At 37.8% G+C, this 26879-nt stretch overlaps 1 protein-coding gene across 1 annotated transcript in view; it reads right to left on the minus strand.

Moving 5' to 3' along the window:
* Positions 1–26879, minus strand: part of PITPNC1 (phosphatidylinositol transfer protein cytoplasmic 1) — an 83757-nt gene that overhangs the window by 52209 nt on the left and 4669 nt on the right. The window lies entirely within an intron of this gene.

The following is a 26879-nucleotide window of genomic DNA, read 5'->3' on the forward strand; positions in this document are numbered from 1 at the left end:
GTTTTTTATTAACAATATTCTGCAGCGAGTCAGCTGTTTAAATTTTTCAACTGTTTACACTATGTGCTTTTTACATAATTAGCAATAATACTTCATTATTTAGGTTTATAAATATAAATATATTTCCTACAAAGGTTGCATGTAATTTTTTGAGACTGTCCAAAATATCCTCTGTTCACAAAAACAGAAAGAGGAGCTAAAAGGGACTTACTGTGTAGCTTGACCACTTACAATCAGTCAATTATGCATACTGAAATGCTCTCTTCACATCTGTTGTTCCCTATTTATGAGTACCTGCTTCTGATTAAGCCACAAGTATGTCATGTTTTTAATTGCAGCTTATTCCTTTTTAGGCAAAATTCACTTTGGCTTAGAGTGCACAACTGGTTTGATAACTATCAAATACTATTGATGTATTTTGTAAGTCAATACAAAAGTGTGTTTTATTTAATGATAATTCATTCATGAGATTGCAGTTAATCTGAAGACTGAAGCTCAAAGAGCTGTTCATTCAACTGCTTTAAATTTTAACTCAGAATACAGTAAAATGAAGTAAAACTTGCAACATAGTTTTGGAGAGTTTACAACATTTCTTTTAGTAACCAAAGCCCACACTTCCTGATATTCCAGGAAAATACTATTTCCATTTCAGATATTCCACGAAACGTCAGAATGGAAGGGCACGGACTTCCTCCCTGATCCTGTCACTGATCCCTTTCCAGCAGCACGCACTAGCCCCGCGTACAGGGTGACACAGCAAGCTGGTTTTCTTGCAGTGAGAAGTCACATTCTCCGAGGATTAGTGGCAGTGAGCAAGAAACTTGCTTTATTAAACCATACAGCAAGAACTCTATGTGCTATTTCACTGAAATAAAAAAGATTTAGGGGGAAAAAAAAGGAGAAGAAAATAAACTTATCTGTCATGCATATTAAATGCATTTTTGTTGGCTAGAGAAAGGAAGTGCTGCAGAGGACAACAGCAGCTAGACAATGCAATGCACCGAGAAGCTTGAGCCACAAAGCTGAGTTTGGACACAAAAACCAACTCCTCCAAACTGCAGGATTTATTTATGTATTTATTTAAATTCAGCCCAGTTTAAGTTGGGAGTATTCAGAGTTGCACAAGTACTTTGACCCTTGAAAATTCAATAGAGTACAGAACCAGGCTTGGTGGCTAGGTTTATCTTTAACTACAAATGGACCAAACACGTGTGCATCTATTCATATTTGTTAGAAATCATTTTTCTCTTTTTGCATGGCTAATGGTACTTGATTAATGTTTAAGTAGAACTTATTTCCCCTCAGGTTACTTTTCTCTAATTACTCTTCAGTAATTACTAATTTTTGTGACTTATAAAATCTGTTTCATGCTGAAAATATCGACTTCCAACTACAGATAATTTGATGCTTTCAGGAAAAAAAAATCCATGTAAACTTTGAACTTAGAAGCATTGAAGAGACTACAAAGGATTCCCTAAGCTTTGTCACAATCAGAGGGGAATGATTCTGCAGTTACGTTTTTTTGGCAAGCAAGTTTGTGATGATGCATTTTAGCCAATGAAATTCTGCTTATAAATATGGACAAGGGAAAACTTTCTTAGGATACCCAACACAAATGAAAAAAAAAAAAATTAATATCAGAATATAGGACTTACCACGTACAGGCTAAAGAACTGGATAAATTCAACCTGCCTTCTAAAATTTTCCTCAGAAGAAAATGAAACAGACGATTTTTGTTTGCTCCTTCCAATTAAACATTCTGGACTATCACAAAGCTTCATCTGACTTTCTGATCTTCTGAAATCTGATTTTTAAAATGCACCAGTTTCATGCCTGCATCCTGAAGATTAAAATAACAATTGGTAGAATTGTGTCTTCAAATATCTGAGGGTTCTGTACGGGTCACTCCTGCATCTCTGCACTTAAGCTATAGATCAGGGTGATGAGAATATTGAAATTATCTACAATCATCTGAGGAAAGGTAGTACATAAAAGCAAGACTTGAATTATATAAGAAGGAAATGAAGACATACTTTCAACTCCCAGATTTATAAAATACAATGAAATCTGAAAGCTAATACCAAAAGAAGGCAAAATTTTGCCACTGCAGGTCACTAGGACAAACATTTGCAAGTCAAATACCTACTCTATAAATCTGTAAGTGACAAAAAGCTTTTGTTGAAATAAGTTGCCACAGTGACAACTTACTACTCCTGCACTGATTTCTTCTGTACACTTATGAAGTCAATTACATAGTAAGTAAATTTTGTGTAGCAATCTGTTTGCTTGCTTTTGACTCATAGAAAAATCAAAACCACAGCTGCATAACTCTCAGGCGGGCAACCTGAAACATGCAGCAGGAGGCAATACAACTGTTTGTGATGCCTGGGGAAGGCACGTGCTGGAGCAGTGAGGATGCTCGGGACAACGAGCCTGCCATCCATCATCTTTGTCTAGGCTGATGACAGAACACAGCGTTTGAAACTTCTCCCCCCTGAAGCTGCAAGTGCTTTTACAATATATGGATCAGTGAAATTGCCGCTTTCCAGCACAACAGATTTTGGAAACTCTTACATAAGCACAAACAAAATTTCCTGGAAGGACCAGATTCCTGACTGATAGACCCCACAGCTTCCAGATCAGACATTCTTTCAATATTACATAAAGGGAGGAGGAAGGCAAAGAATGACTGCCAATGGGCTCTATAGATGTAATTCAACTTTATCATAATACAGAAATGTGGAGCTATATGGCCTCCAGATGTTTGTAACAGATGGTGTCACAACATTCAGCATTCCAGCAGCGCTCATCGTTTTTTGCTGTCCAGTGTCAGACCCCAAATGAATCCCACAGGGAAAGTCAAGAACATTACAAACACAACCAGCACCTCCTCTGGAAAAGAACTTGCAAAGAATTCAGTGCAAGGTACAGAAAATTACCACAAAGTAGCAGATGTTAACCAACACAGAAGGAATTACAAGGGTTCATCCTACTTAGGAAGATTAGAGAAATAAGATCTTGTATCTGTATAGCGCATGAATTTTAAATATCCTGCTCCAAAACGTGAAATGCAGTATTTTTTTTTGTAAGTGCTTTAAACATCATCTGCAAAATGCCCATGAAAACTTCAACTGATATCAAAATCACGCATACCGTCAGCCGTAATGCATTATAAATAACACAATTATTTTAACTGATCAATCCAGTAAAATGAAGGACTGCAAACCAATTTATTTAATTAAAAACTCAAACACTTGTAAGGGTGAACTATCATCCCCCCAACACTGCATGGCCAAAATATGTAATCATAAGGATACACAGAAAGATAAATACCTTTTAGCAGTATTAGAGTGATAATACTTGGGATTAAATGGGATATCATTTCTGGAGCTATACAGCAAATAAATACATCTATATTCCGCAGACACACTTGCTCTTCTATTATACAAGAGCTGTGAATTGTAGCTGGCAATTTATCAGTGAAGATATGCAATGTGTCAGAGAATCCAATGCTAAAATGGAGCCACAGAAAGATAGCAGAGAACTAAAATACGGTTCTAAGACAGCTATTGCTGCCCTGCCCTGCTGGATATCAGCACCAGCTGTAATGATCACCAGGGCCAGCAGAAGACTGAGTAGCTCCTGCTTCTTTGCCGGGCTGTGCTCTCTTCTACGTGGCTTTTGTAGCCCAAATAGAAGATAAGGCAGTTCCTCGGTACGTGTAACTGGGAATATCTTTCTTTCTGTCCCAAAAAAATGTTCTTTGGTGTTCAGACTTCTGCTACAGAGAAGTTTCCATAACACCGCTTCAGCTGGAACAGATCCTGCTGGACTCAACGGGAAGACTGTCCCGTTGACTCCAGCAGCTTTGGACGTAAGCGAACAAGCAGCTTTCTGCACTTCTACTCCAAGTTAACCACTTCCTCATTAGTTAGAGCCAGCTGCGTCATTTGGAGCATGTCCTTTGGGTATAACAGTTTGGGCGTACAGTAGCACCAGGGAATAAAGCTGAAAACCATAACAACAAAATGTATAAATAGATAAGATCTCTTTATAGCGAACCTGGTTTTCTTGCTACAGTCCTTCAGACCGCAGCACTGCTCAGCAATAGTCATGTGATGGCAGCTTATGCAAGCACTCTGGGCTGTGATCCGCTATCAAAGCCACATGGTTAAAATGGAAAACACACAGCCCAAAGACTGCACATGCACACACTTCAGAAAACACTGGTTTTACACAAAAGTCAGATTAATCTGGAGTGTTTCGCTGTAGAGCTCAATCATTAACAAAGCAAACAAACGAAGTACAAAGGAAAAAAAAAAGAAAAAAGAAAAAAAAAAGCACAACAGCAGGCTTAGTCTAAAAATACAATTTAAGAGATATCATTGCTTCCTCTCCTGCTACCCAAACAACAAACTCTCAACAAGTCATTGGTTCAAACTCGCAGGGAGGAAGTGGTTGCTGTAGCAATGGCAACCCAACGAAAGCTCTTTGTCTGATGCGTTTGGGTTTTTAATAGCATGCAGAAAGAGCTGGCAGCAAGAACACAAACTTGTTGCATGCCGGCACAGCTCGACCTTCCACTAGTTTGCGGTCTGCTTCTTCAATTAACTTAGTACTTTTCATAAAAATAAAGCATTCAAAAGTGTATAGTTGTTTTTTGTTTGTTTGTTTGTTTTTTAAACATACGCTATGTGGCTGTAAATTATTCCTTAGGAAACACAAAAAGGTAATTGATGAAAAGGAAAGGAGAAAACGTGAATAAGTCTCACTAAAAATTAGTCTAAGCTCAAACTGATCTCACAGACCAGTAATGAAATTTTAGTCTAACATACTTAAATGCACGTGGTTCAGTTAAACACCCATAACATAGCACATAGCAGTACGGCTGTAAAGTTCAAACATTGCTTTTATACTGTTTCAGGTTCTGCTTCTGGTATTTCTACATGCACGCGACTGTGAAAAATTATTCTGAAAGAATTTTTCATTCTAAAAACTTCATGAACTACCAATTTTGTTAAACAAATAACACTAACATTTGATGCGAATACTCAGTGCTTTATTTTACAGCTCACAAGCTGGGCAAGAGCATGTCAAAGAATTTCCTGCCTTGCAGACCTACGTGGTCTAGTGCAATGTTTCTCAGCTTTGTTTTCATCTTCTATGTTTGAAAACTCTTGAGGGTGGGAAGGGAGTGAGGGACTGTCAACACTACCTTCTAGGAGTTCCCAAAAGGGGAAAATTCTAGAATAAGGTATTTGAAGTGGGCTTGTGGTCTGCAGTTTGCCTAGGAAGGTTTTAGCTGGGTGGCCCAGAGCAGAGGCACAGGGGGAGGCTGTTGCAGCAGGATCTGCGCTGTCACTTCCCAGCCGCTCGTTCATCTGTAGGACATCCCTCCTGTTCTTCCCTTCCTCGCATTCACTGTGTAGAATGAATGGAATGAATACATGTAAGGCATGCTGGTGGTTAATTATCTGACTCTGAAACCTGGATTTTCTATTCTGCTCTCCCCCCTCACGCTCAGTGTGGACTGCACACTTCTCCTGAGAAGCAGATAACCATCTGGGCAGGCAGCAGACTTGGAATTCCTCGCTGCCACGGCTGAACTGCTACCCAGCACCTCGGAAAGACAAATTAAAGCTACACGGTGTCACTGCAGGGTGGGCTTATTCTTTGGCTGCATCTTCCTTGATCCTCAGGATCTGCTCAACCTGCTCCCCATCAAAGCCTGTCCCTGTCACTGCAGCCAGGCTGACAGTACCGTGAATCCTGCCTTCTGTGCAGGCTGCACACAATTAGTTAAAAATAAATAAATGCAGAGAATCCTACTTGCTGATTGAAAGGATAGGAGCAAGACATTTGCTGGCTTAACCGGCCACAACTGTCAGTAAGAGCCAGCTCTCAGCTTGGCTCTGTGGGAAGCTCAGCAGTGTGACTTTGTCGGAGCCAAACGGCTGTCTTGCTGTGAGCACAAACGCTGACAAGTAGGGCAATACGTGGAAGGAAGTCTGGCATCTCCAGTGGGACGCATGCATGCATACAAGTTAGGGGTTTCTGTGCTGAAGGCACACACTCGGTGAGTCTGCGAAGGCTGCCACGTGCCCTTTCTCTTGCTGTGATTCTGCATAGTTCCCCGACATAATCTGCATGTCAAACAGCTCACACCAAATAAGCAGATATGATATATAAACAAAGATTTCCTTTACTTTGCAAAGAAAAAAAAAACAGAACACAACACAACACTCCAGGTATTGCATAAAACAGAATAGATACTTCAGGAATCTTAAAAATAATCCTTAATGCCAAAGAATGTGTGTGTGTTGGGGGGGAGGGAATCACACCAAAGTTGGACTGCAGCTTATTTGAATTGCAAAATCAGTAGATAGCATTTTAAAATATTTAAGATGTTTAAAGTGAAGCCTGGAACTAAACTGGGCACAGAAGAACTGAGCGTTGTAAAACAAAGTTCATTTAAGGAAAGGAAAGATGCAAGGCTGCGTTCAGGGCTGCCAGATGACAATACAGTGTCTTCATGTCATTTTCCCATGACACTCGGTGATGTTAAAGCTACAGGCTGGGAAGCATGACTAATTTATTGCTTTATTTTCTATTCTTTCAATAATTTCTAACACACAAACACACAATGAACATCAACATGGAACACAAAGCCTTAGATCTGACAACCAAATAAGCCTTCTAAAAAGAGCAAAGTAATCCAATTTAACTCAGAGGATTTTTTACAACTTTTTTTTTTTTTTTTAAATAAAACTTTCACAATTCAGAGGATTCTCATTGCCTACTTCTTTCCAAGCTATATTATAACAGGTGGAAGAGGAACTGAAGTCAGAGTTTCAGCTTTGGATTTTCCTTTGCTATTTTTCCTGTATCACCTGCCTGCCAATTCTGCCTTAAACACCTGGGAATCCCACAGACACCAAATCTAAGCATTACCTGCTGCCCTGCTATTGGTACGGGTCCAGCAGACCCAGTATCATATCGGATGTATCACACCTTCCTCAAATTCTTTTTTATCTCCAAAACATGTCAGGGAGAAAAAGGAAGATTATACAGCATTATAGATCTGATGGCCTCTTGGTGGCCTCCTAAACATAATTTAGAAAGCTTTCTGAGCTGTACTGACAAGAGGCCTGGGTTCAGAATCAGATAACTGCAGCTGGCTCCCTGAAGGTCACTGAGCTTTCTGCGCCAGACAAATCAACGAACCAAGCCTTCGTACGCTGCCTTAATTCAGTAAGGCTGTTTTCTTAAGAAGCCCTTATGTTTTATTCTATAAGCTATAACTTATGCTACAGAAAGAGAGACAACATATATAAATTTTCCTCTTCTGTGGCTGGAAGACCCAGCTTCAAAATTAGAGGCTTGCTATTTATGCTGTCATTCTAGTGCATTATTTTTCCACACACAATTGTATGTGGAAGCCGTGACAACCCCAACTATTCCACAAAAGATTTCTCTGCCACAAAGTGAGCCACTAATACCAAAGATGAGTTTTCCTAAAAAATAAAAATTAAATAATAATAATAAATATATATATATATATATATATATACACCCCTCTGTAAATGACAGGATCTACATCTCATTACATCAAGACGATAAAACTAGCTTTATTTTTTCACTTACTACTAAAGGAGATCATGCAGGGCTGAAATACTGCGCTGTTCTTTGCCATTCCATTTCTAGATTTTTTTATTTCCCTTTTTATCTATTGGTGAGATTTATATCACAAAATTTTCAACCTATCAAAAATGGATCCTTTTAACTTCACAGCTAAGGTGTTTGTGAAGGCAGCACGATTTGAAACAGTTTTCCACATTCCAGTACATTCGCCACATGATGAACTGGGATGTGCCACTATGGCATTACCAGTTCATCTTCACGAAGACGTGCCCAGGGCAGCAACAGAGCACAATATGCACTTTCACAAGTGTAGCAATGCAAGCAATCCCAATGGAAAACTCGCAGAGACATGCCTGCCTCTCCACTCATCCATAGATCAGATGTTTCATTAAAGCCATCCAACTGACTTTTCTCCTCCCAATGACATCAGAAAGAAAAAGTGCCATTAAGTGGATTCTCACATGCCTGTCTTGATTTATGTGACCGTCAGATATTGATTTCAAAATCGTTCTCCATATGCCATGACTACCCTGTGTATATTCCTAAAATTCTAATTGTGCCTGCAAGAAGACAAAAAACCATGAACAAAAATGTTATATTTCATCCTTCCAGAAATTCACTAAAATATAGATGAAATTCCTCTTAAATGAACAGCTCTCACCATTAGCATAAAGATCTATTTGATTAACTATTAAGCAAGAAGCTCTGAGAAGAGGAACAATCTTAAATTTTCTTGAAACGAAAGGTAAAATGTGTTTTTAGAAAGTTATATGAAGACGATACTAAAAGAAGAGACTTAAGGGCTATTATTTCATTTATGAAAGAACTTGAAAATAATAACAAAAAAATAATCCAGGCATTTACTGCAGTGCATGGGCTGATTTGTTTGAATTTCTCTGTGCTACCATGGCTAGAGCGTTTCCAACAACCAAGCTAATGTTTGCTGGTAACTAAATGCAGTATTGCTCTCAGAAGCGTACCTGTACTCTCAGCTCCTTAACTTGACTTTTGTTTAGTTATTATTTTTTGGAACCAAAGATAAGGCAGTTTATAACTGAAGCTAAAGAGCCACTCTGAACTCCTGGTGATTGGTATTGCACTGGAAGGTGGTCACTGTCTTGCTGAAACTGGCCTAAAATATCACTAGCAACTGGGAGTTTCCATTTAAAACTGCTCCGGCAGTAACTCCGGAGAAGCTGTGTCAGTGGCTGTGTTGTGTATTGGCGAGCTGCACTGTTTATATTGCTAGCAATGATGTTGATACTGTAGCAGGTCATTGCCAGTTAAGTAAAACACAAGTTTATGTTACCACCAACTATTTACTTTAACGTTGACATTGGCAGTATATCGGGTAAATAAGTAGCAGTATTTTTCTGTTATTAGATTGTATTTAAAATTTACGCCATCAGTAATGGTAATATGAAAGCCAGCCACTTACACTGAGCAGATACCTGGTTAAAGTATAAGCAGAGGAAGTAGCAGATAACCCATCATTAAGCTTGCTGACAACTTCCATTAGAAGAGATTGTTCTCCTGGTGGCAACAACTGCGAAATTTTAGTTGCATGGATGTTTTGTTGCATCTGCTTTAGGCTCAAAAAACCAAAACCAAAACAACTCAAGAATGCTTCCATTGCTTGTATGGATAATGGTAACTATTAAATTAAAAATTAAAAATAAATAAAGCAAGAAAATATCAATGCATTAAAAGTAGATGATGTATTTTTCCCCTCTGGAAGGCTCTTGTGCCTACGGTAGTCTAGGGAGGGGACAGGGAAGCTGACAGGCATGCAGCCTCTGCAGAGCCTATCTTATGCTGTTTGTGTGAAAATCTATTCATATTTAGCCCCTTTAAGTTTAAGCCTTTGCAAATACATCTTCATATACTCAACAGAAGCTTTTCACAGCTTTCCAGGTGAATTAACAAAATACTGTGTTCTTACCGCACACTCACAAGCCTCTCATAGATCCTATTATATCTAGGATATGTTTTCCTTGTATATTATCATGTGTTATTTTTTCTATTGCTGATTCTCTTCAATCATATGTTATCATGTACGTTTAAAATGATTATTTTATCCATTACCCTCCATTATCTCAAGAGCAGAAGGCTGCACAGTGCATCCAGCTCAAGGCTCCAACACTGATAATACAAAGGCTCACGCGAGGCCACATGGAGCTTGCTTTCTCGGAATGGTTTAAAACCACCCAAAATAATTACAAAAAAAATAAATAACTATGTCTAAAGAAATCTTATCAAGATTGTAAAGCCACACACTCAATAGTTAGAGAAAAAATGATGGATGACATTGAATATTAACGCACTTGCGTGCATAAGCACTGTGGCACAGTTAAATTATCGGGTACTGCTTTTTCTCCCTATCGAGGTAGTTGCCTACTGATGTAGATGACTGTACACAGGGCTTCTGCTCCATTTGCTGATGAGCTTAGAAACACTTGGAAAGGAAAACTGTGCCAGCTCAAGGTCATACGACTTGCAGAATCCACATCAGTGCATATCCTCTGGGCATCAACAGCACAACAGGACCCAGTCATGATGAATGGGGATGAGAAATTGCAGACATCAAGAAATACAGGTAAAACAAGGCAAATTGCTTAAACTCAGATTCCGAACTGCTTGTTCCTCATAATCTAGGTAGCACTTTTGACACAAGAGGTCTGATTCAAAGAAGTGCTAACGCATTTAGCTAAAATACTAACATTAAAGTAGCTAAAGTCAGTGAGAGCTGTGATTGGAACAGGCTATGTAATTCCACTTTGAAAAATCAAATCCCAAGCATTAAAGATCAAAATCAGTGAATATTTCTGACTCTAACATCTCAATAAAGACATTCATCATCTGTAAAATTAGAAAATTTTTAAAAGAATAATGAAAATAAATTGATTAACGTTTTGTAACACATTCAGACACTTCAATGATCACTCAAAACCACCATAGATAGTGAATACAACTTCAGATATGAGTAGTAAGTTACTGGAAAAGAGACAAATAATTACATTATTAAAAAAATGGTGTTCATTTGAGCACCACCCAGCCTTTCCAGGACACAGTTTTATGAAGAATACATCCAGAAAGCAGGCAAACTAAAATTTTGCAGGCAATATTAATTTAGGCACAACTTAATTCTAAGTGTTTGCCCTTGGACCATGATTTTTAAACCAGTCTATGTTGATAAAAAACAACATTATAATTTAATTTCTGTTCTGGAACCTGTAAAAAAGGACATAAGCTGGTTGAAAGTGCAGTGGGTATGAACTTGGCGTGGCAGCTTGCAGATGTACTTTTTCTGCTTGTGTTGCCTTTTTTTTGTGTGGTTAAATAATAGCTTTCAGTTTTCAACTCTTATCTTTTGGATGCGTTATATTCGTATTACAGAAAATAAATATCACTATTTTGACCCTCTGATACTTTCCCCCCAAAACAGAAGATTAATACAGAGTAGGGTAGGCAACTGCAAAACTTCATTTTCTAAATGGGAGAAGCAGCAAAATTAATTTTGAAAGCCACTTCTTTCAAGGCTGAAAGCCTTTGTACAAAACTTCATCCTGGAGTGATATTTTCAGCTGTAATATAGGGGTTTGTAATGGAAATGCTGACAGGCCCATAATTATGGCAGCACTAGCGGGCACCACTATAATAGTATATCAGATAGGCATACTAGTTAAATTCAATACAAGGTATCAAAAGATGTTAGTGTCTGTCCTCATTAAAGCAGCACTTAAAATTCCTTTTAACCTCCACGACTCAAACTACTAATTTGATGTTCAGAAGGACATATACACTGGTGCTAATACTTGCAATGAATATATCCCCTTAGTACTTCAAATTGAATCGGTGGATCATCCTAGATGTTCAAGGTAATAGAAAGTGCTAAAAATAAATGATAAGAATAATGAACATTTTATTTTACAGGACAAACTGAAGCCATATAAAGTAATATAAAAATGACACACTAGTTCCTGTGTTCTGTAATGTTTTAAAGCTTCTTTTTATATCCAAATATGCAATTATATATCTGTGACATGGTTACATCTTGAGCACTGAAGGGGGAAAAGTTTTCTCACCTCTACACACCGGCTCTTGTTTGACAGTTGTTGCTAGATACTAGTAGGAAATTCCTGATACCTACAAATTCCATGAGTGCAGAGAACTGAAGGTAATGACTGAAGGTCCAGGAGGGTAGCTGGTGCAATAATATGTTTGCTGCCTATATGGATTTTAATTTTGTTAATCCCATCAAAAGCATTCAATAAATTGGTAGCATAACACACACGGTAAATTCTATTTCCCTGATGTAGCAATTCAGAAATTTCATCTGAGTTGTGTCCTATAATAATGTTCTGGTTTTCAATAGATGCAGGAATAGTAGCAAGAGGTTCCTTTGAATTATGTCGGGCCATGTACTCTACTATTTCACGATTCCCACAGCCTCATACCTATTTCTGTCCCTGCAATAAAGTGCTGAAAAACAATAGAGTGAATTTACCTTTCCTGCGTCTAGCCAGAAGAATCAATTTCTTGAGCAATGTTCTTCTGAAACAAGCCCTTTTTTCACGCATAAAAATTTCAATAAAACATATATATTAAAAGTGTGTGTTACAGGCTGTGCAAATCTAGGTAGACAGCTCTTATCAGGTGAAGGAAAGAACAAACGTCACATTCCACAGAAGCCTGCCTCGCTGGAAATGGGATTGATGGTGTTTTTGATGACAAGGTAGAGAAAGAAAACATCTTGCTGAACAGAAAGTACTTTCCCATGGAAAGCTGGAATTGTACTATTTTGAGTAATGCCCTATTTAAACACAGGGACACCCTCACTCTGTCACTCACACAAACGTGATTTGCATGTTTTGATGGCTTGCAAATCTGTCTCAGACTACAGTAACGTCTTACAGAAGATGATTCAGAAGATTGTTATATTTGCATATTTTTCCATTACTGACACTGAAGGCTTCCAGGGGCCATCGGTTTCAAGACTACAGCCTGTACAGAGAGCCTGATCAGCAAAAAGAAAAGGTCCCAACATCTATTGATGTCATTCTTCTTTGAATGCAGAGCATAACTGAGTCTGCCTGAATGTGCCCTTGTGGCCAGGGAATGTTTTAATTTTCTTATAAGGAAAATATTTTTTCTCCTGAAGAGGACAGGTTTTAAGATTTTACATCAACAGAAGACAATGAAATGGTTTATGTTCCTGAACATGGATCCACATGAAGAATTCTTTCATGACTACTATCTCACTTGCTAAAGAAGACAAGGCAATAAAGTGACAGAAAGGAAAAATATGACAGTGCTTACCAAGCACTGCTGATCTCTCATAGAAATCTACTGACTGGAGAAAAATTCAGTTGGTCTTGTGCCATTTTATCCATATTCGTATCTTTTTTTTTTCTTCTTTCAAATAATCTGTTCCACAACTTCATTAAAAGTCCCTAAGAAACCCTTTGAATTTTCTAGCATAACTTGGCCCTCTAACAGACCAGATTTAAAGAACACAACCACGGTAATCACATGCAAAAATGATTTGTAGTACTTTGTGGGAGAGTAAGGCAAAGAGCACTCGCTTGAATCACGAAACCAGGTGTGCTTTTTTTTTTTCCTGGCATTGTGCTATACAAATGGTAATAGGGAGTTCTTCAGCATTCCAGGAACAGAACACAAATACATAACCTGAAAGTACATCTTCCTAATGAAATCTCATGCTCTGTTCAAATGCTGTTCAACTATTATGTTGCTATCAGCATTTGATTATACACTTTTATTTGCCTTGCCCCTGCTTCCTTCTGAGCAGTATATCCAACCAAGACACCTCCCATGTAAGTGTGTAAAATGGAAATATGGCAAAGTTTTGCAGTGGCATATTTGTTTTTACAAGGCCACAACATTTTGACATCACTATAGTTAGTAGTCCACAGAAACAATACTTCCTTTATGTTTGATCTTCCCTTAGATTTGCTTTCGAGCTTGTCTTCTTATTACAAAATGACCCATCTTAATTATAATTTTTAACACAGCTGGTAAGAACTTGGTTCATTGATCATATTGCAAACTGATTTAATATATTATTGCAAACAGAAAACACCTCTATTAAGGTAAATCTTTAATTCAAAATTAATAAGCCTCCAGACATATCTTCGTTTCCCACTTATAGATAAATTACTAGGTTGCCTTCGACTGTACCTCAAGTCAATGGGTTTGTACAGAGAGTGGTTCAGTTCAGAATTTGTCCACACACAGATCTTCATTCAATCAATTTTCTCTTAGGAACATATTTTTGCATTCTTAAGAGAAGGAAAACTCCCACCGACTTCACTGTGAGTAGAAGGAGGCCTGAGAAGGGCACTACTCTTGCTTATCAGCATACTATAGGAATGCTGTCAATTAATTACACCATATCAACTGCTTGGCTGTAGATAGCGTACATGGTGTGCTTTTCACTTACTGATTTACAGTCAGTGGGAGGAGGATATAGCAACAGAATAGGAACAAATCAAAGTTAAACATGGACACAAATTTCTCTCTGTTTTAACGACTGCCAATTCTGTGTGCATTGGGCATGAACTAGGACTGTGGGGATGAAACAACAGCAGAACAATGTTTGCTACTGGCAATGACAAAGCCTGGATAAACAAAAGAATCATGCCTCATAACACAGTACCCTATTAAGTTTAAATGATATGCATCCTACAAGAGCTAGTATCTAAAATAAAGCAAATGTTGTTAATTCATGTCAGAGATAAAACTGACAGAAGAGTGCTCAACTCCAAATGGAAACTAAGGAACATGACATACTGCCAACCAGCACTTGGCAAAACAACTTATAATATAAGATGGAAATACTGTTGCACACCACTAATAAACATTCCTTGCCAGCATAATATTAATAAAAACTCTGTGATACTGTTACCATTGATACATCTTGGATTCTCTTTAAGAATCAGCCCCCAAATAGAAAGTGATTTCAATGAATAAACATTAAAAAAAAAAAAAAAAACATGAATCTTCTACAAAGGTTGTGTGCTTGCATGCAGTAGAGCAGGTAGCCATGCTAAAATATAAATATATATATATATGCTAAGAAATCTAATGGGAACTTTGTCTCTTTGTACTAACAATTAATTCAATACATTGTGTTGACATTAAATTCAGATTACACATTCACCATGTAGGACAGGAGCTGTATTAATTTGCTTTTCCTTTGCTTTCATTATTTCGACATATTGAACAGAAAACTGTTAGACGGTATGGGGGTGATTTAGGGTACGGAAGCAAAGAAATTAAAACTTTGTGAACAGCACAGCATGGATGAATAAGTATTGAGGGAAAAGTTCACTCTTCAGCAAAGAAAAGTCATGTTATCAGTTCTCTGAAAAAGATCAACAGGTATGTAGACAAAGGGGACCTCGCTGATATGAGCTCATTTGATTTCAAAAGCCTGTTTTTCCAAGGTCACTCCCCAGATGTTCTAAAGAAACTGATTTGTCACAAGATAAGAAAGGTCCTTATTTGGATAAATTATGGCTTAGAAGATACAACACAAAAGTAAACTAGACAAATAGTTTTGAATCATTGGAGAGACACCAGTGAAGTCCCAGAGGGATTTGTGCTAGGTTTTAAAGTGCTCAACATGCTCCTTAGCAATGGTAGCATATTCATCCACAACTTATCCAAAAATCCCCAATGAACAATATATAAAAAGAACAAGCAATAACTTGAACCCAACAGCCATGGAAAGCTACATTTTGGTAATTAACCTCCTACAACAAGGATTTAAAAGATGGAGTGGGAGGCATATTATAGAGAGTACAAAGTGGAAAAAAAAAGGAGAGAACACAGAGCAGAGAGGATACAGAGTTACTGTGATCACTTGCAGCATCCTATGCATGGAGAGAAAGTCCTGATGAGATGAAAAGCTGAGTAACACTATCTCCTTCACCCTAAGGGCAATGGACACCTGCAACACCCACTTAAAGTCCAAACGCACCACTGGGTCACCTCCCCTGCATGACTGATGGAAGAATTCAGGGATGAAAATGTTGGCTACACCATGGTGTTCTACAGACAGGAACCAATCGATCCCCTGTTCACCACCAGCCAGTTCAGATCACGCAGCTGTAATTATTGTTTCTACTTCAGAAAACATATAAATATACTACTAGGAACACAACACTTAGGTGAAATTAGAGAAAACATCTCTAAACTCTACAGAGATGAAACAACACCTACTCGTTTTACCAGTACATGGTTCCTTGGGAATACAGATCAAAAGCCTTCAGTCTTGGGCTAGTTCGTTCTCATTCTTCTAAAATGCAATATGCACTACAGTGCTGTGCTACCTTAAGGTAATAACTAGCTTTTAAAGTTGTTCTGAATCTGCCTGAAAAAGATCCCACACTCAGTACAGTAGAATGGCTTTACGGCACACCCAAGTCTTAATGTTTTCATGACAGCGACTCCCTAACGTCAACTTCCTCAGCAGCTTTGTTAGAAAGATCAACTTAAACACCAATTTTCAGCAAGAAGTGATACACGGAAGAGTTTATATAACTTTTGTGTTTACCAAAAACCACTAAAGACTTAACAGGATCAAAAACAACAACTCTAATTCATCAGTCTTGAGCCTTTCATGATGTCACTATAAATGCGCAGGAATATTTGACATTTGAAGGCTAAAAAATCCCTCTTTAACTAGTATCAATATGCAGGTATGAGAAATCGTCAAAAACGTTCACTGATGCTTTTTATCTTTTAAGCTTGGATAATGTTTTTCCTCCCCAGTTTTCTAGAATATCATCAGTAGATAGAGTGTACTGATTTCCTCTGGAAAGGACCTCTGGGACCTAATTTTCAGCTAACTTTACATGTCAACTTGCAAAGTTTACTCTGCCTTCAAAATTGTGTATGTGTAAACCTGACATATGCTAATAACTTGCACACATCAATCAGCTGCATGATGAACTGCTATGTAGATGAAATGGAGTGAAAGTCCTTTTCCTTTGAAACCTTTGACTTAAAGCTATCAGAAATACAAAAGAAAAATAAGGGTTTGCAAAAATAAAAAAGCCAAAAATGTACCCCAAGGGCTCTGTAATTATCTTTATGGCAGTGATAATATGAGAAAATATTTAAAGAATGGTAAAGCTTTCATTAATTGGCAAGTCTATTTCTTTTCCTGCATAGCTTTCTTACACTTCTAGTAAAAAAGAAAAAAGGAAAATGGTTTTAACTGTCACCTGATAGAGCACATGAATTCTGTCTATTGCTATACAATCTACTTACTGTGCTTAATTACTACTTAAATTCCTTCCTCTGAAAAATGCTATCTCTTTATTTCCTTGTTCTCTTCCCTTTCACTGCATTTTCTTTTAGCAGACAGAATAGGTTAAAATCCTCTTTTGAACCAAGAGATAAGAAGCCAGGGAGTGTTTGCACTGTGCTGCCTAACCTGGAGTTAAGAAGCAACATGCCAGAGAAATGAATACTCCGGGGAGAAAAATGTATCAGGAACCACCTACCAACACTAACATAAAAATTCACACTAGAATTTCACGCAGAGAATTGTGACTGTTAAGAAGAAATATTAAAAGATAACTGTCTAAGAAAAGCACAGAATAACCAGGTATGAACTCGACAAAATGAAACCTGGTAGACACAATGGCAAACCTTTCATATACATCAAGACAAAATTCTGATGTGTAACCGATGAAGGCTTTGCTAAAACAGCATCCTGACTCAAGACTTTTTCTCTAGTACCCACATGGACTAAAGTGATTAGAAATGCTAGTTATGTATTTCCCAGGTCAACAGCATATTTCAGACAAGATTCAAGCAAGGATTCTGTGACTTTCAGACTCCATGCCAGCACCAAAAGAAGGCAGAGGTTCTACATCTACACAAAGACCAGGCTAAGGGGCAGCTGAAGAGGGATAACTCAGCAAGACAGGTCAAATCCCAAGCTTGATGTTGAACATCCATGTGGATGTGCTGATCTAGGACATAAATGATACCAGACAGGATGTACTATTTTGTAATAATTGCAGCATTTTTGTTAATATAATTTGGAAAAAAAAATGTTTTGCAAATTCAATTCTTAACTCACTGTTCTTCTGAAAGGTTTGGATTGGCTACAATGCTGAATTCCTTACCATTGAATACGCATGAATACGTCAAAGACTAATGCTTCAGTGCATACTCACTGTTACATGGAAGTTTGTCAGTGGCCCTAGGGAATGTCCACTTTTCTGTACCAGTGAAGTCCATCAGCTGCTACCTGTAATGTTAAGCCTCGAAAGCTGAAGTAGCTGTCTTCATTTGCAAGCCTAACTTCCCAATTTGTTACACATAGAAATGACCTGCAGACAAAGATGTTAAGTATAACGACCTGTGGTAAGGAACGCAGTAGCTAGAAGCTTGTAAAAGGGCTTAAGGACCTCCTTGTAAAGCCTTGAGATGTAAACTTCAGCCTTGTGTATACAGGAAGTGATACTGGTTTAAATAATATTACCATTTCAAGCCAATGTAAACCAGCTTAAAACCAAAGTATGACAAATCATACCACTTTCTGACCCTTTTTCCCCCGCCCCCCCCGGCTTTGCTTTACTCATTGGGCAAAATACAAAAGGAAAACTGAGGAAAAACCTTGAACTGAGTTAAGGAGAAAAGCTATATATGCATACAACACCTCTTGACAATGAAAATTCATTTTTTATCCTGTAGCTATATTAAAAATTGAAGGACTCGTTTTTTGTTGGATACAAAATTTAAGAGAAAAGATGGAAGTCTGACCACTGCTTCTAGAAAGAGCCCCAAAAGACCTCAACAGGAGACTGCTGTTCAGAACTTACACAAGAATCTCTACTCTGTGCTTTACTGTTGACAGTTACACCAGTCACTTGCCTTTTGTATGGTTTTAATAAAATGTATTTTTGAAATGCCTTTCAAAATAACCATCCTACCCTGACTAAAGTGTTCTTACTTGGTTACTTAATAGTCTAAAGCATATGACTTTTTGCAGCAAGTAGAGAGTGTGAAACAACACTGCCATTTTGAATTATTTTTCACATTTTAGATTATTTCTGACAGAAGAACCTACAATCATTTTTGTTTTTGTGCCTGAACAGTTTTAGGAGAAAATAGGATGATGCCAATATGTTTCTATTCTTTTACTCTGAAGAATTCCCAAGGCCCAAATTACTGATTTGTCTTAGGCTTACTTTCAAACCACTTTCTCCCCACGGAACTCTGCCACATGCAACATGGATAAGGCTCTCAATGACAACTCCCAAGTTTTCCAACAGCTGCTATCCTTGTACAGACAAACAGTTGATAAAGAAAACATCGTTATATAGTTTTAAAGCAACATGTGAGATTAATTATGTGGTTCCTACGAAGTCATACAGCTCAAGCACTCCATATTGTGATGATAACTAAGAACTCTTAAAGCAAAATTAATTTACTACTTCAATTCCAAAGTATGCAGATGAGAAGTTGCAGAGTAGAGATAAACACACAAGTTACTTATGTACTTCACGCAGGAGTGAAATTAAAGTTTCTACACTTAATTTGATAAAAGTACTATAATAGTTATAACCACAAAATACAGTTACGTGGAATGGCAAATAATTTTTCTTCCAAGTTTGGTCATGACAACATAAAACAAGTACAACGCTTTTGAGCCTTCTCAGTTTCTGCTGCTGTGACAGATGAGAAGGAATCTAGGGCTGACAACAAGAACTAGATCATCAAAGCTGACCGAACATAGCATATATCATTAGAATACCCTCAAATGCTCTTATCAGCAAAGAATTTTAAAATATTACAGCAAAAGTTGGCTAATTCTCCTCCCCATGATTGAAATACAAAGTGCACTATGTATTTATTATGTAAATATTGTAAAATAAGGGCTGAACTATGGCCTTTGCATATATATTCAACTTTGATGCATTCCAGCTGGGTTAGCATACAGGTAGAACACATAGGAACATATTCTGGGCTATGCTGTCTCTAATGTCAATGAAATTCAAGCCAGAACTTGACCAAGTTGAGTCATCAGGGTAAAACAACAGATCAACAAAAGAAGTACAGGTTAGGGAAACCAAATTACAGGAGAAAATGGAGAGAGATGCCAGTGTACAAAAAGAAAAATTTAGCAAGAAAAGACTGTTCTGAAAGATTGTGAAATTTATTTAGTGACCAAAACAATTTGCTCTACAACAATGCACAGTATACAAATTTAAAAAACATCTTTCCTCTGCAGACAGATCTGTACATGCAGTTACATATTTTGTGGTATGAACTGATACGGAAAAAGGATTTGTTAAGGGACTTAACCTAGATGCAAAACTGAATGGGAATCTTCCTGAGCTTCCTGAGACTTGTTCTGAGCAGGTTCTATTTTAACCTAACAAACACTGAGTTGCTAAAAAAGTGTTTAGATTCCTGTCAAACATTTTTATAAACACTGTTCAAGAACTTAAAGAAGTGCTGGAATAACGCACAAAGGCCCTCTTATGCTCGCCTCAGCTCTCATGTTTGGTATTTGTTATTTTGGGATATCACATTTTTTTGTGAGGTAGGGCATTAATTTTCTGTTCCATTTGTAACATCCTTTCAGTTCTTTAAGTTTTTAGGTAAAAGACTTGTATTACATATTTTACCGATGTTATGGGAGTTGACAAAATTTAATCAGAAGCTATTCTTACAGCTTTTGACAGTGAGAGAGAAGGTTTGAATAGTTTTGCCTTTGCAGGATGCGTGCTGCCAGCACCAGGAAGGTGGGTGTAAGCTTACAGCAAACTAAGCTGCATTATATTACGGTAGGGAAAACCTCAAAACAGAGGAACAATTCCTTATGGTGGACAACAGGGGGAAAAGAAGAGACGGGATGAGGTCAGAAGGCTAATATGAGGAAATCATATGGAAACAGCAGCCACTGCTCCTCAAACACTCTTAAGGAATTCAAGCTTTATTCAGGCTGTGGTTCCCAGAAGAAGGATGAGCTATAGACACCCCCTATAGAGAGCATCTGCTTTTCTTCCCCATAGGAAGATTTGTTTTCTGGAGCCTGCCGTGGAGAAGATTCATTGATTGCCACTGGCATTCCTCAGACTGCCACAGCACAAGTCACTAATGTTATTTACTCCAGTTCTGACCACTAAAGACAAATTGACATGTCTGAAAAAAAATCTTTGCGAAAAGGCAGGATTAGAGGTATCCACATTTAACTGGCATTATGCTTGCTGCACGATTAAATAAAAACATAACCACCTGTTACACTTATTTCTGTGGGAGTATCTATTTTCAATTATAGCATTTACTATCCGCCCTCAAGTATGGCAAGTAACACCATGGTAACATAAACACAGTCGTGGCTGCTTGAGAAAGTTAAATTATAAATAGCAATGTATAGCCCATGCAGTCCTGGAAATAAACTAACTAATCCATAGGCATTTGTTACTATGACATAACATTTCCACTAAAATGTTGTTTGCCTCATCTCAAGCCCACTCAAGATAGATTTAGAAGTTTGGCATCACTTGACTGAGTGAGTTCACGTTCATACAACAAAAGAGCAGAGATAGTGGAGAAAATAAGGAATAGCAAAACAGTGGAAAAAAATGAATAAAAAAATTAATAGCAGGCTTTACTCTGTTTCCACTGAAGTTAATAGAAAGAACTTTCTATCCAAATGTATAACAGAGTCCCTTTAATATAGGAAAACATGTTTTTATACTGAATCACTCCTGGAAAAAAAAAAAATTTAAAGCCAAAAAACCCATGGGCTTGGCCGAGCAGCAAACAGTTTACAAATGCAAACAAACTCAGCAACCCTCTCAAATCCTCGAGAGATTTCTGAACTCGGCACTCTCTTTAGCTTCGGCCTGGGTGCAAAGATCCGCGATAACCCACGGAGTGCTGAGATTTGGGCCCAGGCTCCGTACCCCGAGGGGAGCTGAATTACCAACTGCTGGAGCCTGGAGCTTGCTGTGCAGCTCCTGGTGCCCAGGCCGGCAGGGCAGGAGCAGGAGGCTGCTGTTGTGCGTGGCGCCTCGCTGCCAGCTGGCCGCCCGCCTGCTGTGTTGGCCGGGCTGCCTTACTCGGGAGCCTGACCAAGGCCTCAGCACTGGGATAACGAAAGGAGAATTGGAGATGCTAAGAAGTTAGGGTTGAAAGTTGAGGGAGATGATGTTACTTCTAAGTTGCGTGGCGTGAGGACAGCGGCCATTTTATTCTGTGTAGGCCCCAAGACATTGTCATAGGTTATACACAAACCCAAGGCCTTAGTCTGGCTGTGTGAAAATGTCTTTTAGGTTAGGCAAGAATTATAAAAATTTGGATATCTCAGCTTGATTTCTGGTTGAGAACCACAGATTTGAGACACCTACAAGTTTTCCTTCGATTTACAGCCGTTGGCTAAAGTCTGCTTTCAATAAGACTGGTATAAAGCTGGAACAGATCAACTGCAGCCAGGGGAATTATTTCAGATTTACAGCATGCAACTAAAACAGAAAAATTCTCAGCATTTCTGTTGTAGAAATGTGCTGTTTTCTCACACACGTTTGGTGAAATCTTGGCCTCTCTGACATCAGGGAGGGATCTCTCAGTGGTATCACTGAGGGCGGAATTCTGCTGAATAGTTTTCCTTTCACGCAGAGTGAAGCAAAACAAAAGCTCATCCAGTGATGTAAGGAAGTTTTACATCAAGTCTACACAAGAAAAGAAGCAGCCTGGTTACCTAAGGCTTGCATACTTAATCTTGTATACATTTCTTACATTTCTGTATGTCCTTCATTTGGCTTATGTCAAGTCACTGTACAATTAATTTATTAAATAATTTATTGCTTCAAGGTCAGCTAACTTGCAATTTCAAAGAAAACCTGAAAAAAAATATCAGATAAATAGCTGCATAAATTTATCAAGCATCTTTCAGAAAATCTCCTAGGACTAACTAGTACATTCAAAGGGTCTACCAAGTAAGACTACTTAAAAAACCCTTCTACGTACAACCAGGAAAAGCACCAGCTTGGCTTGTATAATATTTAAGCTTAATAGTTAGAATAGAATAAAATAGAATTATTATTATTGCTTTTTTCTTTCTGACAAATACAAATGTTTGATCCACAGCATACGTTGGTAGCCTTTCAAGTAACATGGTGACACTAGCACAAAGGGTTATTTTTATATTTTTAAGTAACTTTTATATAAAACAAGAGCAAAAAGCTGAAAACATATTCCACAATTAATTGTGTTTCTGACATCAGTGAATGACTGTTAATCAAGCAATTGAGCAACAGTATGTGTTATACTGGAGTGTCATTATCACATAATTATTTTGTCATGCACTGCAATAACATTTTTACTGAAAAAAAAGTCAAACGTTGTCATTAATTGGGCAGCACATTAAACCTAATATGACATTTAGTGTGATGAAATGGAAAATAAAGCATACTCAGCATGCCCACAGAAAACAATTCCCACAGAGCCTACGTATTCCTTAATCACTTAGGCAAGACTAATCTTAGAACAGACACGTAGAAGCTCCTAAATAGCAACCATGAATTTTCTGGTGAGCATACGAACAATTTTTTCATAAACCCAACCTACAAACATTTATGCATGTGACTCAGGACATGACTCTTTTTGCTCTAAATTAAGTATTTGCACAAGTATACGCAAAAGCTAAGCGTGTGCACTGTAAAGCCAGCATTAGAACCATACAAATACAATACTAACAGAATCCAAAACTGCTTCAGCATTTTCTGACCACAAACAGGAAAAAGATGGGAGATAGAGAATTTTTTTCCAAGAAAAGCCATTAAAATGTCATTCCTACAATTCAGCACTCTGCATTATACATTACAAAAACAAAAATAGTATTTTAATACATATCCAAGGATTCAAAATTGGCTGATCACTTATAACCAAAATTGGGAATAGAAGATGAACTGAGAAGGAGATAAACAAGACTAAGGCTAGACTAAAAGCATTATATATAAAAGCAAGTTAAGTTCATGTCTAGTTTCTCCCACCTACAGACTATAAATCCATCAGCAAAGCCAACGTGAAATCTAAATTACCTCTACTTCACTGCTTTTTAAACCTAGTCAGCAATCCTTGGGAGCACTTTTCTCCTTATTTTCTAGACAAATGCAGACTTTGCACAGTATGTCTATGCAAAGTTAGTAAGACTTCACTTCACTATGAGGGTTGTCATAGCAAATGTGTGAAATGCCATTTTGCTTCATTTTGGGATCAAGGCATCAAGTGTCACAAAATAAACTGCTGGTCATGACAGATGCTCTATGAACCAAAGAAGAAAAGGATGAAATATATGAAAAAAATATTTTTAAAAATGTAAGTAATAAAGAAGTTTTCTGTGAGCAAGGATACATAGAATTATCTGTCACCCACAGTTACTGAGTATATTTTGAGATAGATCGTGTATTATCTACCTCCATTCTTACAGTATTTAATGGTTGCTTGTGCGTTAGACATTCAGGATGGAAAGCCTGCATACATTGCAGCATCTGTACTGAGTCGGTTCTGTGAGGACAGCCTGGGGAACATACTTGTCAGTCTACTAGGCACAAAGCAGAATACTGTGAATGAATCATCCTTATATGCTATGGGTTTTTCGTTACCTGACTAGGCAGTCTTTCGTTCAAAGGAACATGATCTCTAGCAGATTTAAACAATACGAATGCCTACCAGATAAAAACTGAATACTCACGAAGGAAAATAGAATTTGTAACCTTTCCTGCTTATTACAGCAATCTTTTTCTTCCTATAATCTAAAAAATTTTATGGGCTATCAATCTCCTAACATTTTTAACATGTGCAGTCAGTCAAAAAGCACATGCAGATGGGTGTAACCATGATTTCTAAACTGACATTTAGATAGATGAGGAAGTTAAACACACTGGACTAAGGGAAGATGTATTTTACACAACAGAGTTATCAAACTTCAAGGTGGTAATACATGTATCTGTGTTCATTATTAGGTACACAAACAAAAGTAGCCTCAAAAGTGTTGATCCTTTACAGTTCGCATCAACTCTTACAAGAACTCCATGCCCTCAGCAACTGGAAGTTCATCCCAGAAAATAAAGAATAACAAAAAAACAGAAAGCACTAAGTTTTAAAAGCCAGTATTGACACTCCGTGTCTTTCTCTCCCTGCTCCTTAGTTTCTAAATCTACATTATGGTTCAAAGACAAACATGCTTCATGGAAGTTCTTGATAACATCACAGTGCTTTAGCTAGAAAATGTCAAAAAGAAGAAAACAGAAAACACTATTGAGCTGCATTTTCTTTTAAGAGAAATGCAAAACTTAGCCCTATACTTTGCCAACAAAGCCACCAAATCAAACATGCAGCATTATTTGAGATATACATATATATATATATACACACACGCACTGTGGAGAAAATAAGTGTTGACAGGGAGAGACAGAGATAGCAACAGAGATGAAGAGAGATGTACGTCAGAGTTTGGAGTTCCTTGAGGAATATGCGATCCTTTCCACTGAAGGAGTTTTTAATGATTTACACTGAAACCTTAAGAACAAAGGTTTTCTTGTTTCTTTCACAGAGTTGTACTGCAATGTGCAAATGTGAGTGAAGGAGAAAACTTGTTATTTTCGGTCTCCTATTTTGCAGCTGAGCTCAGTGCAGATTTGACACCTGCCCTGCCCTGCTCTCAAAGCTCTAAAGGCGACTACAGCTGGAACAGGAAGGCCAAGCGAAAGCAAGGTACTTGTTTTGTCCCACATCAAAACACAATTCTCACTTTCAACTGTTCATTCTTGCAGCTCATCTGTGTCAAAAGAAAATGAAATAGCTGGTCTTGTTTGGTACTGGAAGCTCACTACTGATGCTTTCTTCTTCCTGTATCATCTGTTATGCTGTTGGGATGATCCTCTCCAGCCCCTAAGTTTTTGGGTCAGTTTAAGATCACACAAAGGCCTGGTGATGCGTTGAGCTGTGGCTGCGCCCAAAGTCCAGAGCACATCTGTTTCCTGGAGAGAGCCTTACCAAGGATTTCTTCTGAAAAGTGGGAAGATGTTCATAGAGGGGTTGAGAGCTTTTCTAGATCAATCATTAACCCTACTCCTCAGACAAATGTACTGGTGCACCCCCAGTATTAATCGTGAAGAGAAGGTAAAAAATCTGGTGTTCCTGTAAGGCACATCCAGAACGAATGATTAACTAGAGTAGAAAGTCCGTTGCTTCTCATAGCACTTTGATTATCTTTTAAAGGAATCAGTGTAAGACTATAGATGTATTCTAGCTGTTTATAGTTTAAATTAGAATGAAATTGCACAATAAGCCTTGATTTTTGCTGGACAACATTGGCTCAAAATTGCCAGATTAACCTTCTAGGCACAGGCCATGGTCACGTCATGGTCCAACTATTTGATTTACAAGTAATTAAAAGTGAACCAAGTTTGAAAAGCTGTTTCACCTCATGCTTGTTCATAGCCCTCTTCCTTACAATCAACATACTGACTTTTCAGATGTTCGATACATTTGCATATTCCTGAAAACATGTTCCTTGGTTGTAGCAGGAAAATAATTTAAAAAATGCATGATTGACCAATACTTAATCTGTCTGTATTAACTACAGGGTGAGTATACGTGGTTTTCCTGCAGTAGATAACTAGTTTGAGAAAATGTTTTACACTTTATACTGTACTTAGGGTTTTTCTATTATACATACACATAGTTACGTCCAAATATCGTAACACCTGCAACTCTCAGGGCATAAAAATGCTTTCTCAAATGCTTTCATTGAGCTGTAAATCTCATTCAAAGCATGCTCTAACAAGTACCATTTGTGCACAAAACAGTAGACTCTGAAATGTCTCAACGAAGAAACGTACACAAGATTGAGAGAATACAAAGAGTGTTTACACACGTGTTGCTGAAATAATTTTATGTAAATAATCCACACTGGTAAATTCATAATGCCTGAAATTTTGAAATGAGCTAAAACAGTGGATATGTTTGTTAAAGGAGTAATCACAACACCTCTAAGGCCAGAATTTGTTAATGTTGAAAGGCTTTTTGTTGTAAATCATGATGTACATTTAAGAACCCTTTGCAGGTCTCTGCTTGTTTGTATTTATGACAATACAGCTGTTCCTGCATAGCTCACTCAGGCAGTGCTCCCCCACAGATCAGCCTTAGCTTTTATTTAAAGCATAGAATGGGAGCAA

Source organism: Anas acuta, chromosome 18 (genome assembly GCF_963932015.1).
Source record: "Anas acuta chromosome 18, bAnaAcu1.1, whole genome shotgun sequence".
Taxonomy (NCBI): domain Eukaryota; kingdom Metazoa; phylum Chordata; class Aves; order Anseriformes; family Anatidae; genus Anas; species Anas acuta.